This window comes from Gavia stellata, chromosome 7, assembly GCF_030936135.1.
Source record: "Gavia stellata isolate bGavSte3 chromosome 7, bGavSte3.hap2, whole genome shotgun sequence".
Classification (NCBI taxonomy): Eukaryota; Metazoa; Chordata; class Aves; order Gaviiformes; family Gaviidae; genus Gavia; species Gavia stellata.
This window is the reverse complement of record NC_082600.1, coordinates 8,129,694-8,146,734: the sequence shown is the minus strand read 5'-3', so window position 1 is coordinate 8,146,734 and position 17,041 is coordinate 8,129,694. Positions and strand designations below refer to the sequence as shown.

Genomic DNA, 17,041 nt, shown 5'->3' with positions numbered 1-17,041 from the left:
CAGATGTCTCGATTCCAGCAGGACTGCGCTAATGTAAGAAGTGAATGTCCCCAGTGCTCATTGGGGTGGGGACTTCCTTGTCACTGTCACAAAAGACCTGCAGCCAAATAAGCTGCAGAAGGGCACATTTTCCAATACGTCACCTCTAACAGCCTGGGAGCTCCTCATCAAAAGCAGAGCTGCCATAATGACAGAGCCCTAACAAAGCTTATCAGCTTGCCTGACCTTGAGATTGCCTGAGGGAACAGCCCGCAGTCAGAAGTGCCATCAGGAACATGACCAGAAAGCACGGGGTCACCTGCAGACTTAGGCAATGCCTTCCTAAAAATACATACCAGCTTGTAGCACCTCTGCTTTTCAGCTGCCAGACAAGCTCTAGGCACAGTCACAGATAGGGGAAAGGAGCTATGATGGGAGCTCTGTGCAGTGCAAATAGGTCACCGTTCCATTTTTTGAACTGCCTCAGGTATTGGCCCAAGAGTGGCACAGAGCCCTCACAGCAGCTCTGAGGCAGGGAAGTGTTATCACCGCCGTTTTACTGAGATGGAGGACATCTTACAGGCCTAGACAAAGCCACTTTCAAAGTCATTCAGATGCCCAGGTAAGGATCAAATAACTAAATACATTTGAGGATCTCAGGGCCCCTTCATGAAATCCATGCTGGAACTTGATCCATTTTGCCCTCCGGTTGGACATCTATTTCCCTGGGAAGGGGGAGCAATGGGGAGGGTGGTAAGATAGGTGGTGGCATCTCTGTATCTATATGAAAACCTATGGGTGAGCTGAAATCTGAATCCAGCTTGATCCTCCGTCTATGATCTTAAAGTGAAAATCAGGTGGTCGATTGCTCTGTTGTACATTGGCACTTCTACAGCCCGCACCACCACCGGAAGCCTCTCTGGAGCTCGAGACAGCTCTCCCTCAACTTCACTGTTGCAGTGGAAAGACCACTGACGCATTGGGCTAGACAGTCAGAGCCACATCCTGTCCTAAAGAGATAAGAAAAAGTATTATTAGCCTCTTTTGAACAGATAGGAAAGCGAAGGGTAGAGGTTAAAAAATTTGTCTATGTCCCCCAGAGCCAAGGCTGAACACCAGCTTCCTGAATTCCATCTCCAGATCTTAATTGCAAGATCATACATCCTCTCTTTTCAACTTCAACAAGGCATGGCAACACAAGCCAGCAGAAAGCCCTCTGCCATGATGCTGCCCTTCCCAGCAGACCCACCAGCTATCCGGTGGCCAGTGAAATTTGGATGCCGAGGACAGTGCCCACGCCTGTCTTACACTGCAGTGTTTGCTCTGGGTGGGATGCTCAGCAGAAGACACTTATTTTTCCCCTTCTGAGAATCAAAAATGGCTGCTGAGGCATGTGGGCAAAGGCTTGTCCTGGAAAGGCTTTAGGTGAGCACAGTGAGAGGTATTGTACGTGCTCGCTCATGACAGTACGCCTTCAGCAGCAGTTTACAGCCAAAGCTCCTGTTGCTCTTCCCTGTGGTTCCTGGCAGAGCAGGGAAGCCCTCCAAGCATGAAGGCAAGCCTTGTTTCCAGGAATCTGCAATGATGTGGTTGAAACGCACAGTTTATTCTTGGCTAGGTTTTAAATGCAGCAAACACCTTTTCGGTCTTAGGCAGGCCTGACTGTTGGGGGGTGTCCCTAAAGGTGCGACTGTAAGGGGAATTTTGGTGAACCTGCTTGGAGATCCTCCTTCCAAACCTCCCGTGACTCCCCAAAACATCCGCCACGTCCTGGCATGCTTTGGGAATACCTCAAAATACACCTTCCTTATATCTAAGCCAGCAGAAACACAGTCACATACATTGACTGAGTGAGCAGGTTACAGTCCCTCGCGAAGAGCCTGAGAAGCAGAGGCAAGACACAGCTACGAGGTCGGGCCAGCCCCGCAGAGCGGATCACTAGCCACTCTGCCACTTCTCAGCCTCTGCCCCACAGGACATGCTGCAGAAAGCCCGAAATCCCTGCTAGCTGTATAATGCATGATGCTCATCATGAGGATGGCAGGAGCTTCTGCAGGTGCAAGAGCACTCTGCGCTTGCTGCATCCTCCCAGACAGCTTCTATATATGTAATAGCCATTAAATTTAAACTGTCTGCTTCTCGCTGAGCGAGTACAGTTTTAACCACCCAAGGCAAACCCCCAGCCCTTTGGCTTCTCTACAATGCACGTTAAACCCATTAAGAGTGCCTGTTGTCTCCTCCTGCAGTTGGGATACCGGCTTCTCCTGACTTCTTTCCAGCAATGCAAAATCCAAAACTTGCATTTTCTATTTTCACATAACCTGTAACGTGACATTAATCTGCTCTCACTTGCTCAGGCACTCTGGCTACGTGCAGGACCATTTTAGAAGAGGACCTCCCATGACCAAACAAGACTTCTCAATGCTCTCCACTCGGCAAGGCCACAGAAGATGGCCCCATGCGTCCCCCTTGGAGCAGGTCTCGTGGGCCAGCACAGCAGCAGGCTCAGCCACTTGGCTCCTCTCTAGCAGCCCCATAGGATAGTTCTCTGGGAAAGTCATGGTTTGGTCTTGTGTTTGAGCATTTGTCTCAAGCGATCCCAGCAGTTGTAAGCTCTGTACTAGCTGCTCGACGTTGACAGGTCTCCCCGTGTGTCGTACCCCGTGAACCAGCACAGCCACATGAGAGGAAAAACACTCACAGGTTTCTGAGATTTACAAGGAGCTCTTCATTTTTGCAGCAAGGATTCCGGGAAGCTGATGAAACTGGAAGTCATCCAGCTCAGAAAGCCCAAATCTACCTCATTTCCTTAATACTTGCATTTTCCATTCAATATTTTTAGCAGTTTGATGAAGCAATAACGGCAGAGAGGTTTTCTGAGGGCTGCATTTCTGAGGTCCTGCTAGGTTCTGCCTTTCACTGGCAAACCTCCACTGGAAAACAGGCTTCATCCCGACTCAGAAAGGCAGCCTTTGTCCTCGCAGGCAGCTACAGCACATCGGCTTAACGGCCTCAGTTTAGTCTAGACCCAGAAGAAATGACAAAATGAGCTGCTTCAGTGTCACTCGCTGGAAGAGGTGTTCTTTATACATCTGCCACTTGAGTTTAGCATTTGTAAAAAAAAAACAAATTACAATTGCAGATGACCCAGTTCTTTTCTGAAGCATCTGTCAAATGCTATTTCCCTGCACCAGGGGGTTTTGCCAGTGAATAGGTGTTACACATGTACCTGCCACTCGCTCTGCTCAGATCATCTCACTCGTGATGTAGAAACTATATTCGAAAGGATGAGGTTTCGGGTTTTTTCCTCTTTTGGTTTCACCACCCTGTGTTGTAAGGGCTGTGCATGTAGTAAGGATCTTCTTTGCAGGAGCAGTGGTAGCAGAAACTAGCTTGCAGTTTCAATGCCTTGGTTCAAGGTTCTCCCAGGTTTGGTAATTCCAAAGGTCCAGTTTAAAGCTCGTAAAAGCCTGCTGTTCTCATCTCAATGCCAATCATTTAGTCATGAAAGATGTAGGTACAGAGCAGTAGGAGCTAGCCACAAACATAGGTGTGACTAGTGTAATCCTCCAGCCAAATGTTTAAAAAAAAAATATAATATATACACAATTAAAAATAAAATCCCCAAACCTGGAATTAGCTAAAATAATAATTTTGGCATTTCTGAAAGGGCAATTTTTGCTTTTTCAAGTCTTCAGCATGCAAGGCCATTTAGACATTCTTTCGGAAACACCTTTGGGGTGAGCAAATGTGCATTCAAGCCCCCTTTGCAAGCAGGGAGTAGATTTTGATTTTTCTCCACCTCTTCTGCTGAAGTCATTTTACTTCATAGAAATACTGACATCTCCATGACGATAGGGAAAAATGTGTTTCTATTGCCTGCTCTGGTAGCCAAAGCAATACATGTTTCCAACTCCTGCTCCAGTAAAATTGTAATTATTTTTTGCAAAATGAAGAAACTTCAACAGAGGAGAACGAAAGACGTACAACCTGCGGAATAGCACAGTTGGTAAGATACTTGTAGGATTTTTCAGGTTGGAGGCCTTGCTCTAAATACAGTGGACATCAGATTTAAACCAATATTTTGATTAAATAAGGAGGAGAACAGATGGAGGTCTCAGTTTTATGTAAAGCCCTAAATACTCATCATTTCCCATTTTCCTTTGCATTCATTAATAACACCCAAACCAAAATATTTTCTTTTACTTGAAACCAACGCTCTCTTGAGTTGCAAAGAAATATTGTTGCTTTTAAAAAGCCCTAACATTTATTTTGCGCCCACAAAATCTGAAACAATTTTCTATCTTTCTTTCCACACCGAATTTTGGATACTCAGTTAGCAAACTCAAAGCAAATGATTACTTTCACAATTCCATTCCCACCACCTTTGGATTAGCGACTTTCACGTTTTGTTCTCAAGATTTCACACCACTTTGGGAATCAGGGCTATTTCCAACCCCGTGTGCCTTGCGTTGTAGAGAACTCGCTTAAAAATTCCTTCACAGAAAATGGTCCACATCTCCCACATTTTTCTAATAACAACCAAACATTATTTATTTTTATGGTCAAGGAAGTTTTTATAACCAGAAACTCATATTCTCACAGCGTCAAGGAAGAGTTAAGCAAATTTCCTAAGCAGTGTTAAAGTTGAGCGTCAGCAGGCAGCAGTAAATACAGGCTAAAGAAGACACCTGCAATATATTCTACCAGAGCTGAGACATAAAAACCCAGGCTGAGCTGATGATATTTGCTTAGTTGCCACCACATCTTTAAGGCAGGGGGAAATACTGAAATCACAAATGAAAAACCAGGTTACCGGCCTTTGAAAAAAGGAGCCACAAAGCAGAGATCAGAAAAAGATCAAGCTGCACTGAGCTGGAGAAAAACAGTTTGAAATCCTGAGTTTTGCTGCCAAACAAAAGGACGAGCTGCTGTCACCTTCCAGCCTTGGAGGCTTCCTCTAGTTTGACTCCTGTCATACTTTAAAGGGGAAAATCAGGATAGCTGGAGCTTACAGAGGGCACTCTCTTATGCGCAGAACAAAGCGAAGAACCAGAGGTAAGGCTCAGCACTGTTCTACAGCATATAACCCGCATGTAGCCACTTACACCACCACCTGGGGCTGACACGCTGAGATGGAAAGCATTGCTTTATGTGCCCACAGCTTCACAATGCAATCCCTAAACCCTGCAGGATTTAGTCCATGCGCTCTGTCCTTCCAGGCACTGCACGAGCTAATGTCGAAATACGGCATGGGGACTGCAAAACATAACTTCAACTCCGTGTTTTCTTGAAAAATATTCTCTTGGGTAAAGAAAACGTTCCTTCTAGTTTCCAATCAACTTCTGAGGTGCAAACCTGTTCAGACCACCAGCACACACGCAGAGAGCCCTACTACCCACGGCAGGCGAACTGCAACTTGCAGTGCAATGTAACGGGACAGAAATGAAGGAAAGAGCTCTCCAGATATTTGTAATTCATAATTACCAGAAAGTAGGAATGAAACATAGCAAGGTGCCCTTCTGCGCTGTCCTAACAACCAAAAGTTGTTTTCAAAAGCTGACCACACTTAAGTGTTTAGGGACTGTAAATACCGCCACAACAGTTCCAGAATGAACTTCTGCATTTCTCAGAAACAAAGCAAAGGCAGAAATGTGACATAATGATATAAGAATCCAACTCAGGCCCAGGATAAGTGGTAGGAGCGAGTGAAACTCCACTGAAAATTAACACTCATTGCTAGGCCATACAACAGGAGACAGCCGCCTGTCCTTGCCTTTGTGCAGCCATGGGAGGCAGAGGAGGCTTGTGGGGAAGGTTGATCCCACAGGCATCTCAGTACCTAAGCAGTTCTCCAGCCAGGAGCCCAGCACCCTTCCTGGGGATTTTACGACCTCATCCCACCACAGTACATTCTACAGACTCCGCAGAGCGCCGTGGAGGAGGAATGTGGCAGAATATAACAAAGCCTCATGGCTTTTCTCTGCTCCACCTAACCCACCCACACTGGCACCATGAGCACAAACCTTTTGAAATGCTCTGCACCCTTGCGTTAGGAAAAAGGCACGACGGATTATGGCCACGCAGCCTCCAAAGCAGGCTCCACCTCTCTTGCAGGCACCAGGAGAGTACAGAGTGATGCAATATGCATTCACTTCCCGGGTCAGACACAAAGCCAGAATGCGCAGCTGAACTTCTCTGAAAACTCACACCAGAGCACACGGCGAAGGACCACTCTGGAGGGCAAGGTGGGTGTTTGAATTTGTGCAAGACAGAGGGAGATCCTCATACCCACCTGCACCTGTGCTCTTCAACTTGTCCAAAGGCACCCTATATCAGCCTTACGCACTCGCAGGGATAAGTCTGATTAAGCTTTAAAATACATTCTTGCTCTGCTGCTTGGGCTTCAGACTAAACCCTGATTGGCAAGCACTTGTATCCAGAAGCACTCTGTTATTACATTTTAATCTTAAAGTCAAGCAGCCCTTCAAGCATAAGCACAAGTTTCTGCAAGCCATCTGCCCGGGTTAAGGCAGCACTATGGGTTTTTTGGCAGAGATGGGCCGCAACCCGGCACTGCTGGCTCCCCACCTGCCTGACCCCTTCCTGCTGGTGGGGTCTCTCTGGAAGCTCGTTCCCCAGACCACATCAGAGCACCAGTCCCCTCCTGGCTCTCTCCAGGCTGCCACTTGGGAGATGAAACAGTGCCCAAGGCGTTGACTTCTCTTACGGCAAAGGAGCTGGCATTACCCAGGATCCAAGATCTCTCTGATGGTTTGAAGCACCAGCAGTTCCACCTCCCCTCCCTCTGGGCACTTCAGAAAAGCGTCTGTGGAAGCGAACACAATTACTGACATGATTTCATTGCTATTGAGATGAACAAGCATGATTCATCCTCCATTTGAATTAGCGTGGTAGGCTAAAGTATACAGGCATAGACTAAAAAAACCCTTGGCATGCCACAATAACCACAAAGCTTCCACCACATTAGTGGGTTTGAACCTGAGTGGTACAGATCCAGCGGGACCCCATGGGTGCCTTCAGGGTCAGGGACACCTATAAGCTTCTGCTTTATTACATGCATGGCAGCTGTGAGAGAGCTAATGATGGTTTCCAAAGGCAGCTTTACAAGGGCAAAAAGACACTCTTGTGAAATGGGGCAGCTGAGAGCTGGAGCCATTACTGCTGAAACATAGACGCGCTGGAGATTGCTACGTTGGAGTAATCACGAAGATGGCGCAATCCATACATATTTATTTGTCCACGTTTGTATGCGTACATTTTTTAATGTCTACATAATATCTATATTATTTGCTGCACTTTTATGTGAGACTCTAGTCAGGAAAGAGGAGTTACACTTGAGGTATTTCCCCGACTCCCAGAGCAAACGTCCTCCCATTTACTGCGGGAAGGGGAGAGGTGGACAGAAAAAGGCTTCGTGTCCAGCTCTTGATATGCATGCCACGCGCTCCCTCTCCGGATGAGCTGCCAGCCTAGTCCTGTGATAGACTCCTGGGTCCCACTGGGCAGCAACACTGGAATTTGCTGGCCCTGAAACATCACTTGCTGAGTTGCTCCCAACAGAGCTTCTATTTTACCCTTGCCAGAAAAAGAGGGAAAGAGGAAAAAAAAAAAGCCAACCAAACCACAATGCTTCTTTCTGTGAGTCCCCTTGCCTGAAGTCTTCAGAAGAGGCATACAACAGACTTGAGACCCAAATGCACAAACAAGAATCAGGTGTGGACTTACAACTGATGGTGCCAAGAGCATAAAGCCTGTTATGTCACCTTGACAAAAATAGACCAACATTGATTCAAAGCCTGATACAGAAATTAAAATTAAATCAGGCTTGTGCCTGCAGTACAACATGGTCTCAATGCTTCAAGAGAAGAGTTACCCAAGATTAACCATCACCAACTGCCCACAGCCCACTGTAGAGCAGCTCAAAGGCCCTGTCCCAGCTCCAGGCTGCCGTGGTAGGATCAGGGAAGGACTGCGCTGCTGAAAAGGCTCCTCTTTCCACCAACACGGAGTGGCATATCCTCATTTCACCACTTTGTCCCACTAAGCCTGCCCTGGGGGAATTAGACAGTAGCTCACACCAAAGCGACTCTCCTGCGCTCTCACTGCTAATCTCACAGCTGCTGTGAAATCCACCCTCCCCACACTCGGAGTCTTAGAGGGAATGTTTCACTCCAGGAAATATCAAAGAAAAAAATAAAATAGGTGGCCGTATCCATCACGATCACCTGTGCAGACTGCCTCTGGCAACGGCTTGGGCAGCAAACAAACCTGTGCTGGTAATGCCAGCAGGGCTTTGTGGGGAAGATGACACTCCTGCATTGAACCTGTATGTCTAGTCAGGCAGACTTCTCCATATTTATCCAATATAGATAAGAGTCACTTTACTCTGAGCCTAATCCTGAATCCAGGGAAATCAGCCAAAAAAGTCCTGTCAGGTTCAGTCAATTTTGGATTAGGCCCTTAAAAAAAAAAAAAATGACTTAACCTTATTAAGGCTTTGAATTACAGATCCAGATTTATAAAGCTAAGGCTATAGGCACTAATCTCCTTCTTATAATGGAATGAACAAAGCTGAAGGCAAAAGCACTGTATTTTCAGGCGGGATTTTTAAAAGCACTTTGCTTTGGTCTGTAGATTTCCACTGCCAAATTTGTTATTAACTTTCAAAGGAGCAGCACTGGGCCAGCATAGATGCTTTTGAAAATCTCACCATCTGCACTGAATTTTTATGCACACAGCAAAAGAGCAGTCTCCGTGCTAGTGACACATTGCGGGCACAAAGCACACAGGCATCCCAGTACTGCGCAGGAGGGGGTACTGCCTAGCCCCCCTTGGAACAAAGTTTAAATATATTTCCTAGGAGATGCTGTCTTGAGAGTTCTTTCTTAAAAAAACTGAGACCATCACTGATATGATTGATGCTCTTTTTTCTAAGACTCCAGCGAACCTGAGGGCAAACAAAGTGCTTTCCTGACTGCTCTGATCTCCCTGCTTTTCACCACAACAATCACTTCAATAGCAGTAGTGAAATCAGATGGAAGAGGTATTTGTAGGGGCCTAGCAAATGGGTCATTATCCCAAGATTTAGTTTCTCATTTCATGTGGATTACTATTCACTCTTTACTGGTGATTCACCCAGGGCTGTGTGAAGCCCAAGTATCCTGGGTAAGCAGGGCAGAGTCAGGTGAAATTCCTGGCTGGGCATGCCAAGCTGTCTGCAATCCCGCTCCCACTTCTGGGGACTCCTCCCAAGCTGCCTGCACGCAGGAACCAGTCACACTGAGCTTTGTGTCAGGCCAACAGGGACAGACTAGATCCCCGGTGCCACCCCAAATGCCATAAAGGCAGCAGACCCAGAACTGCCCACGAACAATCCTGGCTGGTATCGTCCCCACGTCACATCAGGTACTTGACCCATGAGTCTCATTTGTCAGGGCTCCCTCTCCAGTTAGCAGAGGGAGACAGGTACTTTCCCAAGGCAGTTCAGCCCCTCTAAAATTTGACTCACCAGCTGGCGAGGCTATCTTAAGTTCCCAAATTAGGTGCCTTAGCTGATTGCCCGATTGCAAGCAAAGCAGAAGCAACTTAGAGCAGGAGTCAATCAATGCTCAGCTGACATGGCTACCATGCACAGAAGGCTGCCAACTCCCCTGTTCCTGTAATATATGAAACAAATGAATCATAAAATGAAAATAAGCACTGTCTCAACTGACTCCACCTAGAAAAAGGATAGAAATGGGACCTGAATGAGGAAGGTCTGTCTTTACACTGCTCACCTCGAGTTTTTAGCCCTCAGGAGCTAAAAGTCTCATGCCTAAGTCCCTGCATCAGATTCACTGCAACCCAACTGGCATCTCTCCAGTCTGCAGTAGGGCACTTTGGCCTCTGCAACGTGGGACCATGGAGAAGGATACCCAGTGGCACTGTGTGTCTGCGTTTCTGGGAATATGCCTCCTGGCATGACTCTGCTTTCTGTGGCACCACACTGAAAGATTGCTTTCCAGCCCAAATATTACAGTCCTTCCCCCAATAAACAAACCAACCCCTCCATGGGCATCTACAGTCACATCCTTACAATATGAGGAATCAGCGCCTCTTTCCTTTTGCCACCCAATACACAGAGTATCAGCTGCAAGGGGGGCAACTGGGAAGTTTGTGTAAGGGAAGTAAAGGGGCATTTTCAGGACAGGAATGGGAATAATGACTAACTTCAGCGTGCATTAAGCTCCAGCTAAGATGGAAATTTAGGGGTGTTACCCATGAGTAGCATGTGCCTTTCAGTTCGCTGATTCAGAGTCAGTTCATGCTCTTATTCTGTGTGTTCACTCTTCTTTCCAGGACCAGGATGCCTTGCTTACTGAAGGTACCTGCGACAACTGTTCTTACCTCACTCTTTTTCAGGCCAACACCACAGACTACAGGACTCTCAGATTTTACTATTTTAACTGGGGAAGATCTGAAGCTGTCAGGTCCCTCTCATGTACACAGGCCTTGACTATATGCTTGAGTATAAATCCCTTGATTACAAATCCCTTTCTGCAGGAAGAAGACACCACAAATCCTCACTGAAACTTATTTCTAATCTACGGAGACAAGAAACAACAGGCAAACCAGACAGAAATCTTTGCTGAGAGGTGTGATGACACCGCACCAGATCAAAACTCAGAATTAAAGATTTTGGATCTAAATCTCCCATGTTTACACAGGCCAGAATTGCACATACACATTTTCCATCACAATACAAAAGTTAGTCAACTTGAAGGCAAGATGTTTTTCAAAAGAACTCCTTAAGGTGCTTGCTAAAGGCACACCTAGGTGACATCTAAAGTGCATTGTTTTTTAGCTCACATCCTCATCAAAGTTTAGCACACTCCACCTAGAAGTCTATATTTTTATTTTGTGGCAGGAAAGCAGTTCTTAATGTTATTGACAATTCCAGTGGGTTCAGTCATCAAGTACTTCAAACTCATCTATGCAGTCAAGTGCCGCTACTCTCAGGCTGGACTGCTGCTTTCAGATGCTCTCCCCATGAATAAATAATCGATAGAGGACTAATGGAAGATCACAGAGGCTCAGGGAAAGCAAAACGACTCTTTACTGCCCCGTGAAAAAGGAACAAAAAGTGAATTATTTTAACATGCTGAAATGCATCACCCACAAAAGATACATTAAAGCTAAATGAATTCCTGGAACTGTTCTAGATAGGCTATCCAGACAAGGAGCAACAGATGACCCGTGTCCTCTCTGCGCTTTGGGGACACCATACATGTGTGGTTTACCCGTCCCCCATTTCTGTTCTCAAGCAGACTTCACTGTGCTTTACTTTACAAATGGTTTGCAAACCTCTTAATGATTTTGCATGAGAAATGATTTCACAGTCGGGTTGTGAGAGCAGAGAACACTGTGTGGGGGATGGTGATGCAGGTGCTGCAGCATATTTTGCACTAGACTGTAACAGGAAAGCAACCACATCGTGACATAGCAGCAACTTTCACATCAAGATTACATCCAAGTGCATTTGGAATCAGCTTTTAAACACAGAGTTACTTTCACTTCCCACCCCACATTGTCCCTGTGGTGACTTGGGAAGCACCACAGTGATACGAATGCAAACCCAGCTTGCTTCCTCTCCAGCCAATTCCTTACTTTTGTACTACTGATTTTGAATCTCTGCATTGCCATCACACATGCCTGTGTCTCCACAGCTACCCCTGCTACCTGGAACTCAACCCTTGGGCATGGTTCTCTGCCCCCAGACCAAGCGCTCGCTGTCACTCCTGGCACCGCTGGCAACCTTCACCATGGCTGCAATGTCTCAAAACAGAAAACACCCAACAAGACGACAGCCCTTATCAACAGCCTTTCATTCCCCCACAGCAACCAAAGCGTGCTCCCAGAGTGGCTCTGCCCAGACACAGAGCGGGTGCAGCTGACACACGGTATGATGTTTGGATGTAGCAGGCTCTGCCCCGGAGCTAATCCAAGCTTCAGGAACCAGGCAGAAAAACTTTCCGCTGCGCATCCCCAGACAAGCCTGTATGGCAGATTTCTTCACCAAGGACTTCTTCACCTCAGTTTTCTATCTCAAGGCAAAGTGCTCCACAGCTCAACAGCTCTGGTGCCCACATGGCACCTTCATACCACAGACATCAGAGCTCCAGCACCAGTGACGCATTACTCAAACACGTGGTGACTTGCTGTTAAACCCAGAAGCCGAGCAAGCAGAGCTCCCCTTTGTCCTCGGTTGCCCTGGGCAGCTGGAGCTTCTTCTGGGACCTGATTAGCGACCCTGTGGCTTTTACCTCATGTGCAGAAATGAGACAGAACATGGATTCGGGCTTAGCTTCTTCCGGCATCTTTAAAGGAAAGTGTTTGGGTTTAGTGCTAGCCAGCTGCTAAGGTGCCAGCAGGGCTGGCTGCTTTTTGTACACTAAAGACAGCAAGGCCCCTCTTTCTGCTGATTTAAGCCTTCTCCTCCAGCAGCATGGCCACATTGATTTCCTACCTGAACCTGCCCTTCCATGTCCTGTTCCATCCGTGCTTTTCGGGACAGTGAGGGTGCTGTGTGCCAGGTAGGCACGGTGCCCTGCAGGGAGGTGCAGCGATGGCGGGGGAATCCCGCGCTTCCCCACATGCTACAGCCAACCTCGGCAGCAAGAGGAAGGCCCTGCGAATGGCACAGCTGCAGCCTTCACCCTCGGCAGAGGACAGCACTTCACGTTACTGGTGTCGCAAGCACTTATAGGAACCGAGAGATTTCCCGCATCGCTCTGGGTACGCTGCGTCATGGCTCCCTGCGGTGCTACCACAGCCGCCCCTGTCCTCCCTATCGCAGCCCCTGCTTTTTGCCAAACTCCAGTGTATTTTCTCGCATCACACAGCCCCCTGCTCTGCGGTACCGTCCCCTTACACAGGCTGAGCCACTCCTAGGATCGAGTACCACTCAGATGAGCAAGACTGGAAAAATCTTCCTCCCCGCTCCGTGCAAGTCCTATATTGGTCTGTTGTTGGTATAAACCACAGATTACTTCATGACTTTCTGGCACCCACAATCCACATCATCAGCCACTGAGTGGGATGGGTCATATACGCATGGGAACGCCTGGGCGAAGCCACAGAAGGTTAACCCTGCAGCGGGCTGAGAGAAAAGGCAACCGTACAGAGGGCTCTCAGAGGAGCCAGAGGCTGTGACTCACCGGGAGGGGCTGCACAAAAACAGGGCTTTCAGCAAGGGCCACAGGAATTTCTTTAGGGAGATTCTTCCCCCAGAGACAGGCAAGGGAAGGCGCCTCACCTTTCCCATCACAGAGCGGATCTGGTGACTGCCCTGCCAGGAGGAGAACTGCTATTGTCCGGCCTATTGTTTCCAGTCTGGCTAAAAACGGGATGCTAGGACACTAATTGCTTCACTGAAGAAAAAAAAATAAACAGTCTGGAGTGACCAAATTATTTTGTAGACTGTTGTTGTTTGGGTTTGTTTCCATCCTGGCTTAACGAGCATTAATGACTTCACTTGCAGGAGGATGGGGGGAGGAAAGCCATTAGGGTGAGAACATGATCCACACAGACATCTCTCGCCCAGCACACACTTCTGCCCCAGATAACTTCTGCAGCCCTGCTGGCAACAGGGCATTGTGTCCATCCGTCCGTCCCTCCTTCCTCCAGCTCATCACAATGAGGAAGGTGGCTGGGAGCAAAGGGAAACCTTAAGTTTTCCTTTTTAATCTGTCTGACTGGAAGTGCCAGCCTTCCTGCAGCTCAAGTACTTTAGCATGTTAGCTATGCTCTGTAGCATCTCCAGAAAAACTGCTGTCCCTTCTCAGTGGCAGGGAAACAAAGGGAAAACGTCCCAAAAAGAGCGGATGCTCCAGGAGAAAGCAGTAGAGCCCAAAGCCTGTAAAATACAGTTTGTTTGTTTTGTTTGCAGAAGCCACACTGAATCTTCTGAGACTACTTCTGGTGTCTGGAGAGACAGACTGAAACCTAAAGCCAAGACGCGTAATTAATGTTGAAATTCTTCCTTACATAACAGTGCCTGGGATGCAGCCACTCACTTGGCCAATGCTGTAAACAGCCCTGCCAACACAGGCCAAGAAAAAGCCTACGAGCGAGCGATGCCTGTGTTATACCCAGTGGCTACAGGCATCCTTACATACCCAGTGGGGGCTTCAGGGAATTAGGGATCAGGAGCCCATGGGAATTACGTGCTCACATCTATAAGCCAACTCTATTGAGGGACAGACATCTTCTAACTGGACGCAACCCCCAGGGAACAGGGGAACAGCTTGAACCACCCCAAACCACAGCAAGGTGGTGGTGGTGTCAAGGAAGACCCAAGCAGAGCAAAGACTTGGAAATATTAGGAGCTTCCCTGGAGAAGAGGTAGAGAATTTCAGCATGAGTCTGGTTGTAAGAAAGTGAAGAGAAAGCAGGGAAGGCTCTCAGTCAGTCAAACAATGACTTCAATTAACCTGTCCTAGACACGACAGAACATGGAGATACCTGATACCCACATGTCACATGCTGAGATAACAGCTAGGCCCGCAGAAATTGTCACTTGACATTCCCTCCCTTTCACACATCCCCGGTCCAATGTCGGCTTACTGGTTCAGGGCAATAGTTGGAATTTGCTGTCTTGCTTCCTGGCCAGCGGAGATCCAGAGATGCCACCAGCTGATGCTGGGAAGCAGCATCCAACAGCTCTGGCAGGAAATTCTCCTGACTGCCGTGTGGCTTGGGGAAAGCTGTCAGTCCTGAAGGACCCCAAAGGCAGCTGTGACTGGAGATGATGAGGTGCAGTAAATAGGACAGGCTGCAAGACAGTTTTCCATTAATTTTATCGCACAAAATACCTGCCTCTCCCCCTGGGGCTATCCCTACCAGGGTAATCACCGATTTGAGTGAGCAAGGCAATTTCGCTAGATCAAAAGAGCATAGGGGGACGTGCAACACAGAGACTCTCCACCCATGAATCAGACTTCAGCCCACTCGAGCTGCAGATGTCTTGGGGCTTCAGAGGTTTGAAAGCCGGTCTCACTATGCTCTGACTCCTTTCCAAAACATCATGATTTCCAACAAGCAGCACAGGTTAGTATTGCCTTTCTGAAAGCAGACAAGAAAGTATGTTTCAAGTGGCTCAGTCACAGATAAAAGCTATCTATTTAAACAGATATGGTGCAATAAAGGCTTATTTGGGCATTTTCGCTTTGTGTAGGGATAGGGGAAAAAAAAAAAATCGTGATTTCAGGTATGAATTACACTAGTCCCATCTCAAACCTACCACCAGCAAATTGGCTGCCATCGATCAGCCATCACAACTTTCAAATTAACTCTGCAGTTCAAGGCGTGAGTTGGACTGGCTGAATCTTCTCTGGCTTGCTGCATCCCAAGCAGCACAGAGGAGACCAAGAGCTGTAACCCTCCCACGGGGGTTGGCCTTGGTGCCAAAGAGACCCCAGTGAGAGCAGGACTGGCAGGACCAGCTCTTGCTCCATGCTCCGCGCTGATGCAAGGGTAGAGCAGCCGGGTAGTCCACGCTCTGACCTTCATAGTGGGTGGGCTGTCTCTTTGGGAGCTTAGCCAGCCAGCAAGAGTCAAAGCAGCTCCTTGGCTTTCTCATTTATCAAGGCTGGGCAGAGAAGCAAGAAGCAGGAGCCAGCTGCCAAGGTTTTTGCCCCCTTCTGTGCTCAACACTGGCTGAAGGTAGAAATTCTGGCTGTAAAGCTGCTGTTTGGGCATAAGGTTTCAAACTAGTGATATGATAAGTACTGAAATGGAGAGCTCCAGTTAGGAAGAAGGGAAAATTTACGAGAAGGTGCAGACATTGGCAAAGGCTAAATTAAGTTGATAAGATTGTGTCAAAATTCCCAAAACATAGATAAGCATACAATTCCTCAACTTATGATCAAGACATACTGACAAACAGAAATACAAAGCACTCTAATTCAATTTTAGGCACAAGTCAACAAGGACATGGGACCTTGCTACATTTTCATACTCAGGTAAATGTCAAAAGGAACGTAACCAGATCCAGAAAAGGGAGGAGAAAACCTGAAGCCTGCATGCTAAATGTCACACACCAGCTCAGCCTCCAACACGGGTGCCAAAATGTGCTGGAGCCTTGCTACAACTGCACACACAGGCTTATTTAAAAGCCCGTGAAGAGTTTGAAGCGATTGCTTCCTACCACCCCTTCTACCACACAGGTTTGCTCATGGAATAATTTCTCCCTGCTACCTTCCAGAGCTAACCCTGCTTTTCCCAATTTCCACTCCCCCCTCTTCTAGCCCCCTTCCTTTTCCAACACAATAAACAAAGAAGCCGTGACCCACCTTGGCAAGGCACCACGGTGCTGCTACCTTCCCCGAAACAGCACAGATCAGAAATGGTTCTGATTCATTCACATCCTTATCGGATGGACTCTGCCACAGCAGTATGCCTGGATCAGAGATTTAGCTAGTAAATAACCTCTCCTAGCTGGAAGTCATTTTCCTGATTCATTAGGACTTCTCTACTATGCTGACAAGAGATTTGTGAAAGCAGCTCTAGATGTTAATAATAAATCGTGCTTGTGAAACTTTAATTGATTCAGAAGAAATCAGCTCAGAGCATGGAGGATCTCTGTGGTTTTGAATCTATCACACCTTGTACACGGTTGAGACTTGAAGGCTTGCTCCCGTTTCCATTGTTGTCAGCTGGAATACTGCCACCTGCTTAAGTGGAATAATAATCGGGTAATACAATTCCGAGACTAAATTGTGCCTTTAGGCACAGCCTCATAAAAGGGGAGGTTCTCCATCCCATTAACAGCAAAGGTGTTACGACTCAGAGGCCAAATGATGAGTAATGCTTTCCCCTTGCTCCATGGGAATAGGCATTGCAATCTGCATCCTGGCCCACACCAGCAGCTAACTACAAGCCCCAGCACCAGCTCGGCTGGCGCGCAGAGGGCACAAGCCAAGCTGTGCCCGCCTTCCTGCCCAGGGTACTGCCAGCAGAAGATGGAATTTTCTCCCACAGGAATTTTTAATAGACAACT

The 17,041-nt window shown here is 47.4% G+C and overlaps 1 protein-coding gene across 1 annotated transcript in view; it reads right to left on the bottom strand.

The window, feature by feature from the left end:
* PRKCH (protein kinase C eta) overlaps positions 1 to 17,041 on the bottom strand; it is a 119,324-nt gene that overhangs the window by 20,849 nt on the left and 81,434 nt on the right. The gene's annotated exons all lie outside the window — the stretch shown is intronic.